The sequence below is a fragment of the Vitis riparia genome, chromosome 19, assembly GCF_004353265.1.
Source record: "Vitis riparia cultivar Riparia Gloire de Montpellier isolate 1030 chromosome 19, EGFV_Vit.rip_1.0, whole genome shotgun sequence".
NCBI classification, from domain to species: domain Eukaryota; kingdom Viridiplantae; phylum Streptophyta; class Magnoliopsida; order Vitales; family Vitaceae; genus Vitis; species Vitis riparia.
The window spans coordinates 3,804,234-3,819,216 of record NC_048449.1 but is presented as its reverse complement, the minus strand read 5'-3'; the positions used below and the strand labels follow the sequence as shown (position 1 = coordinate 3,819,216).

General features: G+C 30.7%; 1 pseudogene; it reads left to right on the top strand.

Moving 5' to 3' along the window:
• The first annotated feature begins 1,022 nt into the window (after nucleotides 1-1,022).
• LOC117909090 lies at nucleotides 1,023-8,741 on the top strand (annotated as a pseudogene).
• The last annotated feature ends 6,242 nt before the right edge of the window (nucleotides 8,742-14,983 follow it).

Below are 14,983 nucleotides of genomic sequence, written 5' to 3'. Positions count from 1 at the left end.
TTTGTATTTTTTTAGAAAATAAAAAACTGTTGTTATATTTAGGTCTTGTTTGGTAACAAGTTTTCAAAAATAGTTGTAAATTATGTTGAACTTTATTTTGTAAAATTTGATATTACAAAATATTCATTTTGGTAATTAATTTATTTTGCCTTGAATATCTATGCTCTATATGCTTTATCCTTTCGTTTGAACTAGTAGTGGGATATAATTGATTCTACCAATTATATTCAAAAATAGATTTGGCTTGAGAAACATAAATTTTACCTATTATGTTGCCAAAATGGAAGCCTTTGGAAGAAAAGGAAAAGCAACAAGAAAAAAATACAAACTTTTATCTTAAATATCGAAAAGGAAGAACCTTTAAAGTGCAAAATGAGTAAAATAAAATTAATTTCATCAAGATTTTAATGATAAATTTATTATGATTTTAAGGTGGATTTATTATGATTATATTATTAAATAATAAATATGTGAAATATGAGGAAAAATAATTGACCCAGTTGATCAAAACGAGCATTATAAAATATGATCCTAGTAAGTAACATATGCTCTTGGGTTCAAATCTTGTCATTAATGACATACTAAATTTACCCCGTATTGATTGTTGTAGGGAGTTTGGATCCATGGACAGTTCTAAAAACTTAACAATAAAAAAAACACTAATCTTCAAAGAAAAATAAAAATTTATTTTTAAATGTAATTTATCAGATGAAACAAATATTATTCAGCGACCAAAGTTTATTTTTAGATTATTAAAATAAGGGAAAAAAATATAAAGACTATTGTTTAAAAAATTAAAAGCTTATTTTTAATACGATCTTTAATTTCTTATAATAAAGGTACTGATTTCTTATGGTTCTACTTTTCTATACAAATATATCACATGAGGTTGAGGACTGTAGTATAAATTGATTTCAAGACTGGGCTTCAATGGGATAAGGCCTCCCAAAATCCTAGAAAGGATCATTTTTCCCCAGATACATGAGGCCTTAGCCCATTGAAGTCATTCTCCAGCCCAACCCACCAATAGACCTACAAATGCCACATCCCAGTCTCTGTGTGTCCATGTGAACAGGGAGCAGATATGAAGGGGAAGCAGAAGCAGAAGCTACTGATACTATACGCATCCCAAACTGGAAATGCATTGGATGCAGCGGAGAAGCTGCCCTGTAGCACTTCTCTCCATCGACTGCTTCAATGCTGTATGTCCAATCTTTCTTCCTTGCTAATTCCCCTTGATTTTCTGTTTTTACGTGGTTTTGGTTTCTGAAGATCTGGAATTTTGCCTCAAATAATCCTTTTCGACAGTTATAATAGTTAGGGCACTCTGTCTTCAACAAGAAAATTATAGAGGCATCGGGTTTTCTTGGGTGATTAATGATCAGGAGACCTTTGAGAAATGACCATAAGATACGGAGTATTATGGACCTTGTCTGGGTTTTGTTGTTGTGTTTGAAGCTCCTTGCTAAGTGTTATGGATTATAGGGCATGTTGATTTGTGTAGCAAATATTGGATTCAAACAAGTATACAAAGTTTATTACTTTTCCTAATAATTGACAAAAGGGTGAGGTTAAGAGTAATATAAGAGTGGCTATGGATGTTTACTTTTTTGTTTCGTGTAGAACTGTTTTTACAGGACTATGTGACTTCCAATAATTTTCTAAGTATGCAAATCTGTACATACTGTTATTACATTCACATGTCAATTTTTACAGTGGCTTGAATCCAATATTTTTCAGCATCTTTCTTGTTTACTGTTTCAGGGTTCTTTACCTCATGAGGACAATGTGATATTCGTTGTTTCCACCACAGGCCAAAGGGATACACCAGATTCCATGAAGGTTTCTGGGATTCTGTTGTGAATATAAAAAAATTGGAGGAGCCCAGATGTCGATGTTTAGTAATCTATTTTGCTTGTCCTTATGTTGTAGGCATTTTGGAAGTTTCTTTTGCAGAGAAATCTTAATCAGTGGTGGCTAGAAGGAGTTCATTATGCTGTGTTTGGGTTGGGTGATTCTGGTTACCAGAAATATAATGTAATAATTTCTTTCTATTCTAGAAAAAAACTGTTGACATCTATAAGTTATATATCATATTTCATTAGTTTCATTTTGATGGATATTAAATAGAGGATTAAAGACATAAATTGATATCACAGTTCAAGGTCATGCAAGTAGTGTTGAAATTCGATTGTTTGCTATGGGTTAAAATATATATATATATATATATCAAAGGAATTTAAACATTTATTGGAATTTCTTAGATTAACATGAGCATTTTATCAAAGATATTTCTTATTTTGTGTGCTTGTTTTCTTTTCTTCCATTTTGTCCCTTTGTTTATAGATTTCCCTAGTTGTCTTGCTTTCTTCTAAGGGGCAGGGACCTTTCATCCTTTCATTGTATTTTCTCTTTTTTCGTTTCAAGATAGTTCATGTTTCTTGTCCAAAGAGCAAAAAATAAAAAAGAAAAATTATTTTATTTGGTATACTATTTATCAAATATGATAAGACCTCATTATGGAGCGATCAATCTTCATACCATTTTGATAGAACTTAGAAGTATTTTTCTAATTTTAACTTTTGGGCCTGTTAAGTTTATACTTATTGCATCTATAAATAGTTCATAAATTCTGACAAGAATTACATGTCCTTTTCAGTTTTCTTTATTAATCCAGAAAAATGATGCCTTGTTCAGCTGTTTTGTTAAATTGATTGCTCCATTTTTCTGTTAAAATTTCTGGTTGTTTCTCACAAATTGTGAAACGATATTGCTTTTTTCATACAATGATACAGAGTGAGTAACTGTGGAATGTTTTGATGATAATGAAATGGACTTCACTTTGTTTTAATTCAAAAGAAACTGATTTTCTGTCAGGGATGGCAGTTTGTGGCAGAGAAGCTTGACAAAAGACTTTTAGATCTTGGAGCAGTGGCTATTGTTGAAAGAGGTCTGGGCGATGATCAGCACCCTTCAGGGTACAATTATGTCTTAGTGTCCATATAATACCGAAGATTCTAAAATTCTTCAATGAATAACTGAATTTTTATTCATCTGTTTGGTGGATACAGAGAGGGATTTAGTAGAGGAGACTTGCCCCCCTTTCCTTTCTTCTTGTCCTGATATTTAATATTTATAGCCTTCTTTTGTGCTTCTTTGGCAAAGCCTCCTTGACAAGATTTTATCCCCTTTTCGGTTGTCAGAGCAGAATTATAGCCTTTGAATTTGGGGATTGTGATTTTATTAGCCTTCTTGTGAATAAAATTTGGATATTTTCATGTTTCTTTTCCGGTGGTGATGTCTGCCTGCCGTGGAGGTTGAGGTTCCTTGTGGTGCTTCCATTTAGCTTGGGTGGGGTTGGTATTTTAAGGGAGCAAAAAACCAATTCCTATTAGGATATGATAGGAACACCCTGAATCAAGGATCCACTTATCACTTGAGTTAATAACAATAACTACATCACCAGAATTAGAAACTTTCTCTTTTTCTTTTCCTTTATTTTTGGACAATTTTTCATACAGTGCCGTTCTTTGTTGCAATTGAAGTGCTTGATGTTTCCCCTGGACTTTGATTTGAATTTGGATTAACCTTTTTTGCCATTATTTTTCTTTCCTATTCTCCCTCTAGCCCTCAAACCTTCCCCTAAGCTTTATTCTCTACTCCCAACCCTTTTCTTCAACCGCTATGAGTTCAAGGCTACCCTCACATCCTCTATGGAGAATATATCTCTACCATACATCATAGTGTCCACAAAGTGCTCATAGGAATTCAATAAGGAACACATAAAAATTATGGCTTGGTTTTCATCATTAATCTTAACATCGATATTTCTCAAATCCATAATAGTTTTATGCAATCCATTAAGGTGGTCTTTAATTCATGTACCTTCTTTCATTTGGAGTGAATAATCACTTCTTCAAATACAAGTGATCTATAAGAAATTTCGTCAGACACAAACTTGCTAGCTCCAACTATAACTTAGCAACCACATCCTCTTCTGCAACCTCATGAAATACCTCATTACCTAAGCACAACAAGATAACACTTGGTGCCTTCTCTATAAGTTCATCCTTCTCTTCATTAGACTTCGTTGTTGATAAGAGTTTCTACACCGTTCAATGCTTTGGCTAACCCCTGTTGAACCAATAAGGCATGCACCTTAATGTGCCATAAACTGAAAATGTCTCTTCCATCAAATTTCTCAACCTCAAACTTTGTTGTCATTCCAAGTCTTAACATTCTAAGCTTTGATACCAATTTGTTATGCATGTGGAAGCTTCAATGTAACATGTTAGTGCAAGAACACAAAGATGAAATCAACGACACATAGAAGTATATTAGGTTTTAACGTGGTTTGAGCGGCCATGCCTACATCCACGAATGAAAAAGATCATTATGCTAAATTATAAAGAATGTTATGGAGGATAGAAAAATGGATACCACTATTGAGCCTTGAAACATCTCGTGTTTCTTTGCTCCTTGTATTTATACCTTGAACCTTGAGTCTCTACACCAAGTAATCGCCCATGCTTCCTCACATTTCTATCTACCACATATAATCTTTACAAGCCCATCTCTATCTTATAACCTTTTTCCCTCATGACCTAGAATACTTATGAATATATTCTTAAGTAAATTTTCTTATTTTATATGGAAATCTAATATTATAATAACAACCAATGCAAAAAATATTTTGTATAATGCTTTTTACAAAAAAGAACATATACCAATAGGGAATTTGAGACATTTTCCAACAGCACCAATAAGATTGGTTTGTCATGGTTTAAGTTAAAGGCGTAGGACATGGGAAAGGCCCTTTTTCATTAGGCGCTACCATCTATAATCTTCTATTTTCTTATATCTATATATGGAGAGGGATTGGACTGAAGTGTTCTCTTTGTCAGGGAGTTTGTGGGGAGGAGTGAAGGAGGTTTTGGAGGATTGTTCCTCTTTGCCTGATGTGGTCCATTTGGAGAGAGTTCAGAATTGATGTTGGAAAATTTCTTCATTAACTCTTTGTACTCTTGGTCTAATGTTGTTTTGGATTGTTACTTTTAGCTCCATCTTGAGTTTATTGTTTAGGAAGAGGATGAGGTGTTGTTTTATCCTTTCTTGCCTTTGGCTCTCTTTGTATACATTTTATGTACTTAGGTTATGGCTCTTTTTATTTGACACCTGCTAGTAAAATTTTCCTTTGCATATCAAAAAGGATTCCAACCTCAAACAGTTGGGATTAATGGTTTGTTGAGCTTGTTTCGATTTCATTGATACATCCAGATTCTAATCTAGATTATTGTTTATAATGAACTTCAATGAGTATTATATCCAATTGGTTGGAGATTTACTTTAATTTCATTTTTTTATTTTTTTATTTTTATTCTTCTAATAAAGAAAAATGTTTGATTTCAGATTCATCCTAGAGAGATGGAGAACTACCTTCCCATTGCTAATAAAAATGCTTCAAAGATCCCCATCAAATTAAAAACTTTTGTAGAATTGACAATAGATGTTTGCTTCCGCTTCTCCCTGGCGCTATTTCTTTGAGGCAAGAATCCTGTATGAGCTTTGTATTATTTACTTATTTTTTCTTCAATGGGTTGAATGTTGTAACTAGCCTTCTAGCTTTACCATGTGTCTTAATTTTGCTTCCTCTTTCTTGCTCTTCAATCTTTTTGTAAAAATGCTACCATTTCCTATCTGAACCTCCCATAACTCAAACTGGACCTGAGTTGGGTAACGACCTCTTTCTTTTCAGCAACAAGATGATAATGAAATATGGTCTTTGACAAAATGATTTCTCTTTATGCCAGAAACAACTGTTTATTTTGATATTCATTAATAGTAATTCTGAAGAAATAACTGTTCTAAAGAAGAATAAGAAAAGGTGTATATTTGATAGAAAGAGAAAATACAACTCTGTTCATTTAACCATGTGGGTGGATTATAACTTCCTTGAGTCCTATATCCTCTGAATGCATTCTTAGTTTATAGATCAGTAGTGTATTTATAGGCTAATCAATAAATGTAAAATTTGTTGTTCTTCTTCTTAGCCAGAAACAACTGTTTATTTTGTGTCTTTATTAGTAATAATTCTGAAGAAACAACAGTTTTATAAGAAAAAGTATTATCAGAAAGCATGATAGATATTATAAGTCCAAATTCTAACAGTTTAAACTTCTATGAAATTGATTGTCCAACATGGTATTAGATTCCTGTTTAGGGGATAATACGAGTTTGTACTTACCACATGATTATTTCCCCTAATTTAGTGAGCCCACATGGAAACATAAAGGAGGTTATCTGTGATTTGTTTGTCTGTGGGTCTATATGACTGTATCAGAGCCTTGTTTAGGAGGAAAGTATGAGTTTAAACCTTACCACATGATTATTTCCCCCAATGTAGTGAGCCCACATGCAAACTTATAGGAGGTCGTCTATGGTTTGTTTGTCTATGGATCTATTTGAGTCTGCATGTGTGGGGTATGAGGCCGCACATGAGGGAACTCTTAGAAAGCATGATATATATAATGTTTCAACAGGAATATATGTGACAGAAAGAGAAAGTACAAGTTATGTTAAATTTAACCATGTGAGTGGATTATAACTGCCTCAAGTTGTGTATCCTCTGCCTGCATTCTTAGTTTATATATCAATTGTGTATTTAGAAAAGAGAAGGCACGACTCTATTAAATTTAGCAATGTCAGTGGATTATAACTGCATCAAATTGTTCATGCTTTGCATGTGTTCTTGGTTTATAGATCAGTTGTCTATTTATAGGCACAAGTTTATTAAATTTAACCACGGGAGTGGATTGTAACTGCCTCAAGTTATGTATGCTGTGCATGGGCTGTTAGTTTATAGATCAGTTGTGTATTTATAAGCAGGTAGAGAAATGCAAGATTTCTTCTTCAATGTGGAAGAAATTTAAGTTGATGCTTGCTAATTTCCCAACGTGTAGTAATTTGTTGAAATAATTGAAGGTAGAAATTAAATATATTGTAAATTTGTTTCCAAAATGTATAATGCAATCTGATTTCAGACTGCGAGATGCCAGTTCACTTAAGTGACTAGCTATCCTGATATATTTCATCCTTTCAGGTCATGAGTTTTTTTGGCAACTGCTGAACATGAAAAGGAAAGGCTTCAATATTTTGCCTCACCCAAAGGAAGAGATGATCTATACCAGTACAACCAGAAGGAATGAAGAACTGTTCTGGAGGTTAAATTTTTTGAATGACTGATACATTTCTGCTTTGTGTTTTATTTAATGAGCATCTTTCAATTCCATTCTTTAACAGTTCTGTGCTACACTCCGCATTATTTCATGAAAACACACTGACAAAAGAACTGGTTCAAACCTTGTATGAGTATGAAGCCTTTTTTTTCTCATTCCAACATAATATTTTTAGGTCCAAAAAAAGGGATTTATTGATGGCTTTTAGGGAAAGGAAACGAATGGACCAGAACAACAGTCCCATGTAGATAGTGAATGATTGGTACTTTGCTTTTTCTTTCTTCCCCCTCTTAGCAGGCAGCTGGTGCTTTATTTGCATATTTAACTGCTACATGAATAAGTTTATTAATGAATGAGAAATCTTGTGCAATTTATTAGTGTTTTAGTAAACAACACCCCCCTTTTTTTATGGTTCCGAAAAAGGAAATCCCTCACATATGAACTAACTTGCCACATCTGAATTAAATATCCGAATGATCTGAAAATGCATGTTCCTTTTTCCTTTCACATCCACCCAGCGAGTAATGTTCTTTTCTTTTAATTAACCGATCGTCTGTATGGCATGCTATAGGTATTAGAGGATTTCCCTTCAGTGCAAATGCCATTCGAGTGGCTGTTGCAGCTGGTTCCTACTCCATTTCTTCTTCTCCATTAGCTCACCCCAATCAAGTGCACCTAACCGTGAACATGACACCATGGACAACACTTTTTAAGAGGAAACGAATGGGTCTATGTTCAAAGTGGCTAACTGGACTTGATCCTCAACAAGGTATGGATACATCATAACACATAAAACTCGTAAAATTTACACAATGCAGCAACTAAATAAATAGTTCCTGTCTGGGGTGCTTAACTCTGCATTCTCTCATGAACAGGGGTGATTATTCATGCATGGTTTGTTAAAGGTTCCCTTCCCGCCCCGCCACCATCACTTCCTCTCATTCTCATTGGCCCTGGGACTGGTTGTGCGCCCTTTCATGGATTTGTGGAGGAAAGTGCCGAACAAAGTAGATCTTGTTCGACTGGTCCAGTTCTTTTCTTCTTTGGTTGCTGGAATGAGGATGATGACTTCTTATACAGAGATTTCTGATTGTCTCATTCACGAAATGGCGGGTTCAGGGTGCTTTCGGAAGAGAAGGGTGGAGGCTTTTACGTGGCCTTCTCAAGGGAGCAAGAACAAAAGGTCTATGTGCAGCATAAGATGCGAGAGAAGAGCCAGAGAATCTAGAATTTGCTGTGTGAGGGGGCTTCCATCCATGTTGCTGGTTCTTCAACTAAGATGCCCTCTGATGTATTTTCCAGCTTTGAGGAAATTGTATCCAAGGAAAATGGTGTTCCAAGGGAATCTGCTGTGAGATGGCTTAGGGCAATGGTGAGGGCTGGCAAGTACCATGTTGAAGCAGGGTCTTGACTCTTGAGCAGACTTTTCTCAACAATGTATCATTTGAGGGAAAATGGTAGGAAAAGAAGACAGAGAGAAAAAGCAAAAGAAAAAAAAAGCATAAAAAAAAAAAATTGTGATATTTTAAATTTGTCTCACTTATTTTAACTTTTCAATATTAAGATTAAATAATTTAAAAATATATAAGTTTTTAATTAATTTTAAATTTTTTGATATTTTTTATAAGACAATCAAATGTGAAAATTATTTTCTGTTTGATTTTAGAAAAATTTGATGAGAAATGTAAGAAAAAGAAAATATATAAGAAGAGACGAAAGGAAAGAAAATAAAAAAAAAAAATTAAAGAAAATATAAAGTCTTGCTTGTTTAACTGCAGCTGAGCTTGGTTTGGTTTGGAGTTTATTTGGTTGATGGGAAAATCTATAAAAATATATCTTTTTCAAAAACACGTGAGTTTCAAAAATCATTACAAAACAAGCTTGGTTTTTGTCCAGAATAGAAAAAAAAAAAAAATTCAAACCTTGTACTAAAAGAAAATCCAACCAACTATGCTATTATGAAAGGAATGATTACAAACGAGCCGCAGAAAGCTGGTAGATGAGGTGAGAGAGAGAGAGAGAGAGAAAGAGAGTTGATCATGTGAAAGCACTGAAAGGGACATGTGAGAAAGGCAGAGGAGAGAGAAGATAAGCTCGTGAGCATTTCAACAAACGTTGTCGTTTAGGGAAACGGAGGATAAGACTGAGCCACCCTCCCCTCCTCTCCTTATCTGCCCATGTGAAACGTACGGAACTGTTTACAGCTCATTCCATCCGCACTCTCACGTCCCTCCACCCCCTTTCCCTCCCATCCACACCTTTTTCTCCCTCTTGTTTTTTTTTTTTTTCCCTCTTCTAATCAGGATTTTCTCTCTAAATTGTGCTTCCTTCTTTTTGTGTATTTTAATTTCTAGACATGAAAATAATTTTGAAAATTTTAGATTTCTATTGCCAAAGAAATCCCATAAGTCATGTATAATTTTTGTGCTTCCTTTCCATCTCTATTAATTCCAATATTTTTAAATTGGTATAATATTATTGTATAATTTATTCAAACTTTAAACATCGGTTGAAGTCGCCAAACTTACACCTTCTTTCTACTATGACATCATTAGGAAAAAATCAATCTCATAACAGTAACATTTTGTCCTTCTCTTCAATGGACTTTCTTTTGAGCTTTCTTTCTAATTTTTTTTTTTTAAAAAGATAAGTATGGAGATCAAAAGGCAACAAAGGAATTACATTTTATGTCAAAGATGGAAGTGGATTGATCACAAGGCTCCAAAAGGTTCAAATCAACATGAAGGTAGGCAAAACATGTGGACACTAGAAAAGACCATCTAGGATCCTTGATTGATGCTTCGAGTCTTGTGGTCAAAACAAGTGGGCTGATGTTCCTGTCCTTGTAAATGCATGTTCCAATTCGTCATTCTCAAACCTAACTCAGCTTTTGAATCATAGGCTAGCTAGACGACCCAAAAGGTAGGGGGGCATATATTTAAATTTGGATCTTTCTTCCAATGTCCACTTGGTTAATATCTCATTGATATAGGTTGTATTTATTTTTTAATGTCAAAGTTTAATCATTGAAACATGTGTGAATTTTTTAGTCGCTTAAATTTGGCTGTGACAGCACATATTCACGTATACTCGAATATGATATGATATGCACAATGATTAATCTCTAGATCTGATATGTTTATGATTTAATTAATTTATTTATTTAAAATTAAATTTTAAATCAATTTAATGTAGGTTAATAAGTTGAAACTATAATCAGACAAATTTGTAGTACGTATACTGATCCAAAAATAACTTATTGATTAAATGTGTTATGAAACAAATCGTATCAAATTATATTCTCATAATTTAAATTTTAAATAAAAACTCAATTTTTTTATTATGTTTAAATAAAATATCTAAAAATAATAAATGATTTACTAAAACATTGGAAGTATATAAAGAAAAATAAAAATAAAGAAGAAGGTCCATAGGTCCATAACCATAGCTCTACTTGAAATGTAATAAGAAAAACAAAATATGGTGAACTGGCATTTGCCCATGGAAAGTGATTGGAAATTTTCTTGAAGAGAATCTTTAGGGGTGTGTTTGTCTTATGATCTGTCCCAGTTGAAAATATGTTGCAAAGGATCTTTGTTAGGTTGGGTTTGTCGTGATCAGTGATAAGCTACTTGCATTTTATAGTCATAAAACTTAGGTATTTGGATCCTCATATTTTATAAAAATAAATAAATATTAAATCACTATAATAATGTGGGGGGTGATGCGCATGATGATCTCAAAAGTGGTGCCTTCCTGTTCTTTTGAAAATATTATTTGGACATGTAAAATTCTTTTTTGAAAGGATGATTTTAAAAATATTTTTAAATTTTTTTTTATAATAATATCTTATAAATTTTTTTAAAATGTTTTCTTTTAAATTTCCTATCCATTTCTCAATATCAAGTCCTAATGATTGGGATACAAATATTTGGTATTTTATCTGTTTCTTGAAAAATTAGGGAGAAAAAAATGGAAAAGAAAAGAAAAATAAGGAAAATAAAAATTCAAACTCCTTTCACCTAGTTATTATCTTTAAATAATTTTAAAATAAATAAATATTTAATTATTTTTCATGATAAACCAATATTTTAAAAAAAAATTAATGTTATATTTTCATATTTTCTCAAACCAAACAGTAAATGATAAAAATCTCAATTAAACAATATCTTAAGATTTGTTTGAGAATGTTTTTTAAAATAATTTTTAAAAACAGATTTGAGATCTTTTTTTTATAAATAAAAGTCTATTTTAATTTTTTATTAAAAGCAATTTTATGATTTTTTTTTTTTAAACAAAAGTATGTTTCAAAACTTGAAAGGTTCTCAACTTATTTTTTATATTTTAATTTTTTTTTTAAATAAATTTTATCTTTAATATCTCATTCAATCATTTTTATATACGTATAATTAATAATTAAAAATAATTAAATATATTTTCAAAAACATCATGTTTTGAAAACAATAAATAACCAAACATACAAAATATATTTTTCTCTCAGAAATTAAAAATAAATAAATAAATAAAAATTGTTGATAATGGTTCCCAAACATAGCCTTAGGTCCTCAGCAACTTGATTACAAATCTGCCCATGTGATAATCAACTCTATTTTATACCGCCATTCCAATGTTCGACTCCAACGACGTGTTTGGATTCTTTGGAACATGGCCTCTGAATTTTTTATTTTTTATTTTTTTAATTTTTAAAATTTTATTTTTAATGTTATTAAAAGCACTACTAGGAGGATTCATGCCTTCTATCTCCTTCATTTATTTTTTTATTTTTACTCATAAACTTAGGTTATACATATATGATATCTTATACCAAGTTAATAATTTTTTTTTCCAACACATTCTAATTAGTTTGAGCTGTAAGCCAGCAACGTTTGGGGTTGACACCACTTTCTTCCAATGACACTAATAATCTATCATTAGAACTAAAAATATTTCTAAATTAATAAACTAATGGTTTTCTTTAAAAAATTAATAATAATTAAATGGGTGTAAAAATCAATTTAATTCTCATAATTAGATTTGATAATCATTAAGAGGAGAAGTTTTTTTTTTTTTTTTTTTTTCGGGAATTTGGAGTTATATCTAACCAACAAACAAAGGAAATGCAAATTGCAGAGAGTAGGGTAAAATATGAGGGCTTTCCTAAATTAAAACTTTTAATACCATGTTGAACTAACAATTTTCTTAAAAGTTTAAATTTATAAGATTTGCATTCAATCTATATATCATGTTCCTTAACATCAGTTGTTATTTGGCAAAAATATTTGATAATTGTTTATTGGATTTTTTACTTAATAACTTAGATTATATTTGATTCCCCAAAAAATACTGAGAACAAAAAAAAATATATATTAAGAGAAATTGTTTACTTATATTTGATTTTGTTTTGAAAAATGTAAAAGAAAATCAAACATAATTAAAGGTGGTTAAATATTTATATATATTTTTTAGTCTATATAATAAAGGAAGATAAGAAAAATGAGTATGAATAAGTATATAAAAATAATTTATTGATTTTAATTTTTTTATTTTACTCCCTTTTTTCTATTTTCTTCTCATATTTTACTCTAAATTATAAAGTTAGGTTTGATTTTCAAAAATTACTAAAAAAATATTAAGAAAAATAATTTTCTTATATTTATTATATACTAAGAAATGTGAAAAAAAATAATCAAAATTGATAAAAAATTTATATATTTTTAAAGAAACAAATCACCCATCAATTTTTCATCATGAAAGTGGCTACCAAACTTCCATTATTGCTAATATTAATATACTACATTTTTATCCGCTACCAATCAGAGTATTAAATTATAAGTTAATCAATTAATTAACGTGGTATGATGGGTTCAAATCTTACTCTCAAATATAAATTAATGATATATATTACTGCATCATCAACTCAACCTTTTTTAAGTCAATCGGTGCAAATATACGGTTCACATTGCGGGTCTATTGACTTTATTTTTTAGGAATTTTTTTTAGGTCTTGGTAACTTAAAATGAGCGAAAAATAAAAATCTCAAATCAAAGCCAAAAATGTAAGAAGAAGCAATATAATATGAAATGTGGATATACATCGATCCCTCTAAATTACTTATAATAACATATTGATAAATATGTTTTCTTGTTTTTCTTTTTAGAAAAGAAAAATATAATTTTTGAAAATCATTGTCAAATAAGACTTTAATTTGCATTAAAGCCAAAAGCACAAATTTAAAATCGACTTTTCATAACAAAGAAAAACCAACTCAATAGAACAAACACTAAAAAGACTAAAGGGTGTTTTCCTTGCTTTGTTATCACTCTCAACAATCTCTTAATTTAATCTATCTTTTAAATTAATATAATGAATAATAAATAAATACTATGATATTATACAAAATTAAATTATTCTGAAAGGAGATATTATCTTCTATAAATATTTACGTCACAAGTCCAATATATCGAGCTTTGAGAAAATTAGTAATTCATTTAGTACATTAATTTTATAAGAAAATTGATAATTCAATTGGTATCAATTGGATGAAAAATTATGAGTTTAAATCACCTCTACGTAATTTTATATATGCAATAAAATATGATTTTACTAAATTCCTCGAATTTACATTTCAAATTTATATATATATATATATATATATATATATATATATATATATATATATATATATATTTTAAATATTTTATTAAAAACCATAAAATGTAAAAAAGAAATAAAATTTTTTGTGACGCTGAGGAGAGAGAAATTCAAAGGTCCTAGACATGGGATGATTGATAGAGGTGCAAATGTGCATGGGCATAGGTACCCTAGCCGTGTTACGGAGGGTGGACCCTCCTCCCTGTAATGTCATTCTCAAGCATCCCACATGGCGGACCCCATCACTCCATCCATTCCCATTTTCCCACCATCCAGCTCAATAATTTCAGAGTATAGGCACACCAACTGCGACCACAAAACATATTTTATTTTTCCCTAATACAAAATTGTCATTCATCCTATTATTTTTACTTTTTTTTATTACCATAACAATCGATCATTAACTATAGCCCAAAAAAAAAAAAAAATTCCTTTTAATACATATGGATTATTTTCTAATCGATAAAATGGATGATGACACATATAATACCAATTATTTCAATGGCTTAAAATAGCAGTGATTTTAAAAAGTATTTTTTTAAAAATAAAATAAAATTTATTTAACAGTGATTTTAAGAAATGTTTTTAAATTTTCTAATACAAAATTTTTTTATAAAAAAATATTTTTAAATATTAAAAATACTAAGAACGTTTTTTATAATCATTATCAAATAAACTCTTAGATATTTGAAAGATTTATTTGATAAATTTTAAAAAATATGAAAAATTATTTATTGTGTTGAAAAAACATTTATAGTGTTTTTTTTTTATGAAATATTTTATAGGTGATTATCTTAAAAATACGTCAAATAAAAATACTGTCAAAAACACTTTGAACATCCGAGCCTTTGACACACATCACAAATGGTGCAGTAAATATGGGACAAAAAGCAATTACAAAAGTAACGACAATTTTGAAAAATTAAAGATGCTTTGTAGATGTGGAAAAAAAAAAAAATTTAATGGTAGGGGTCCTCATGAAATAAATTCTCATGTCTTGCCCCCCTCAACTTATTCCGTGGCTTGGATTTTAGATAATTAATTAAATAGTGTAGTGATAAATGTGGGTGGACCACCATGGCCATATTCAATTTTTT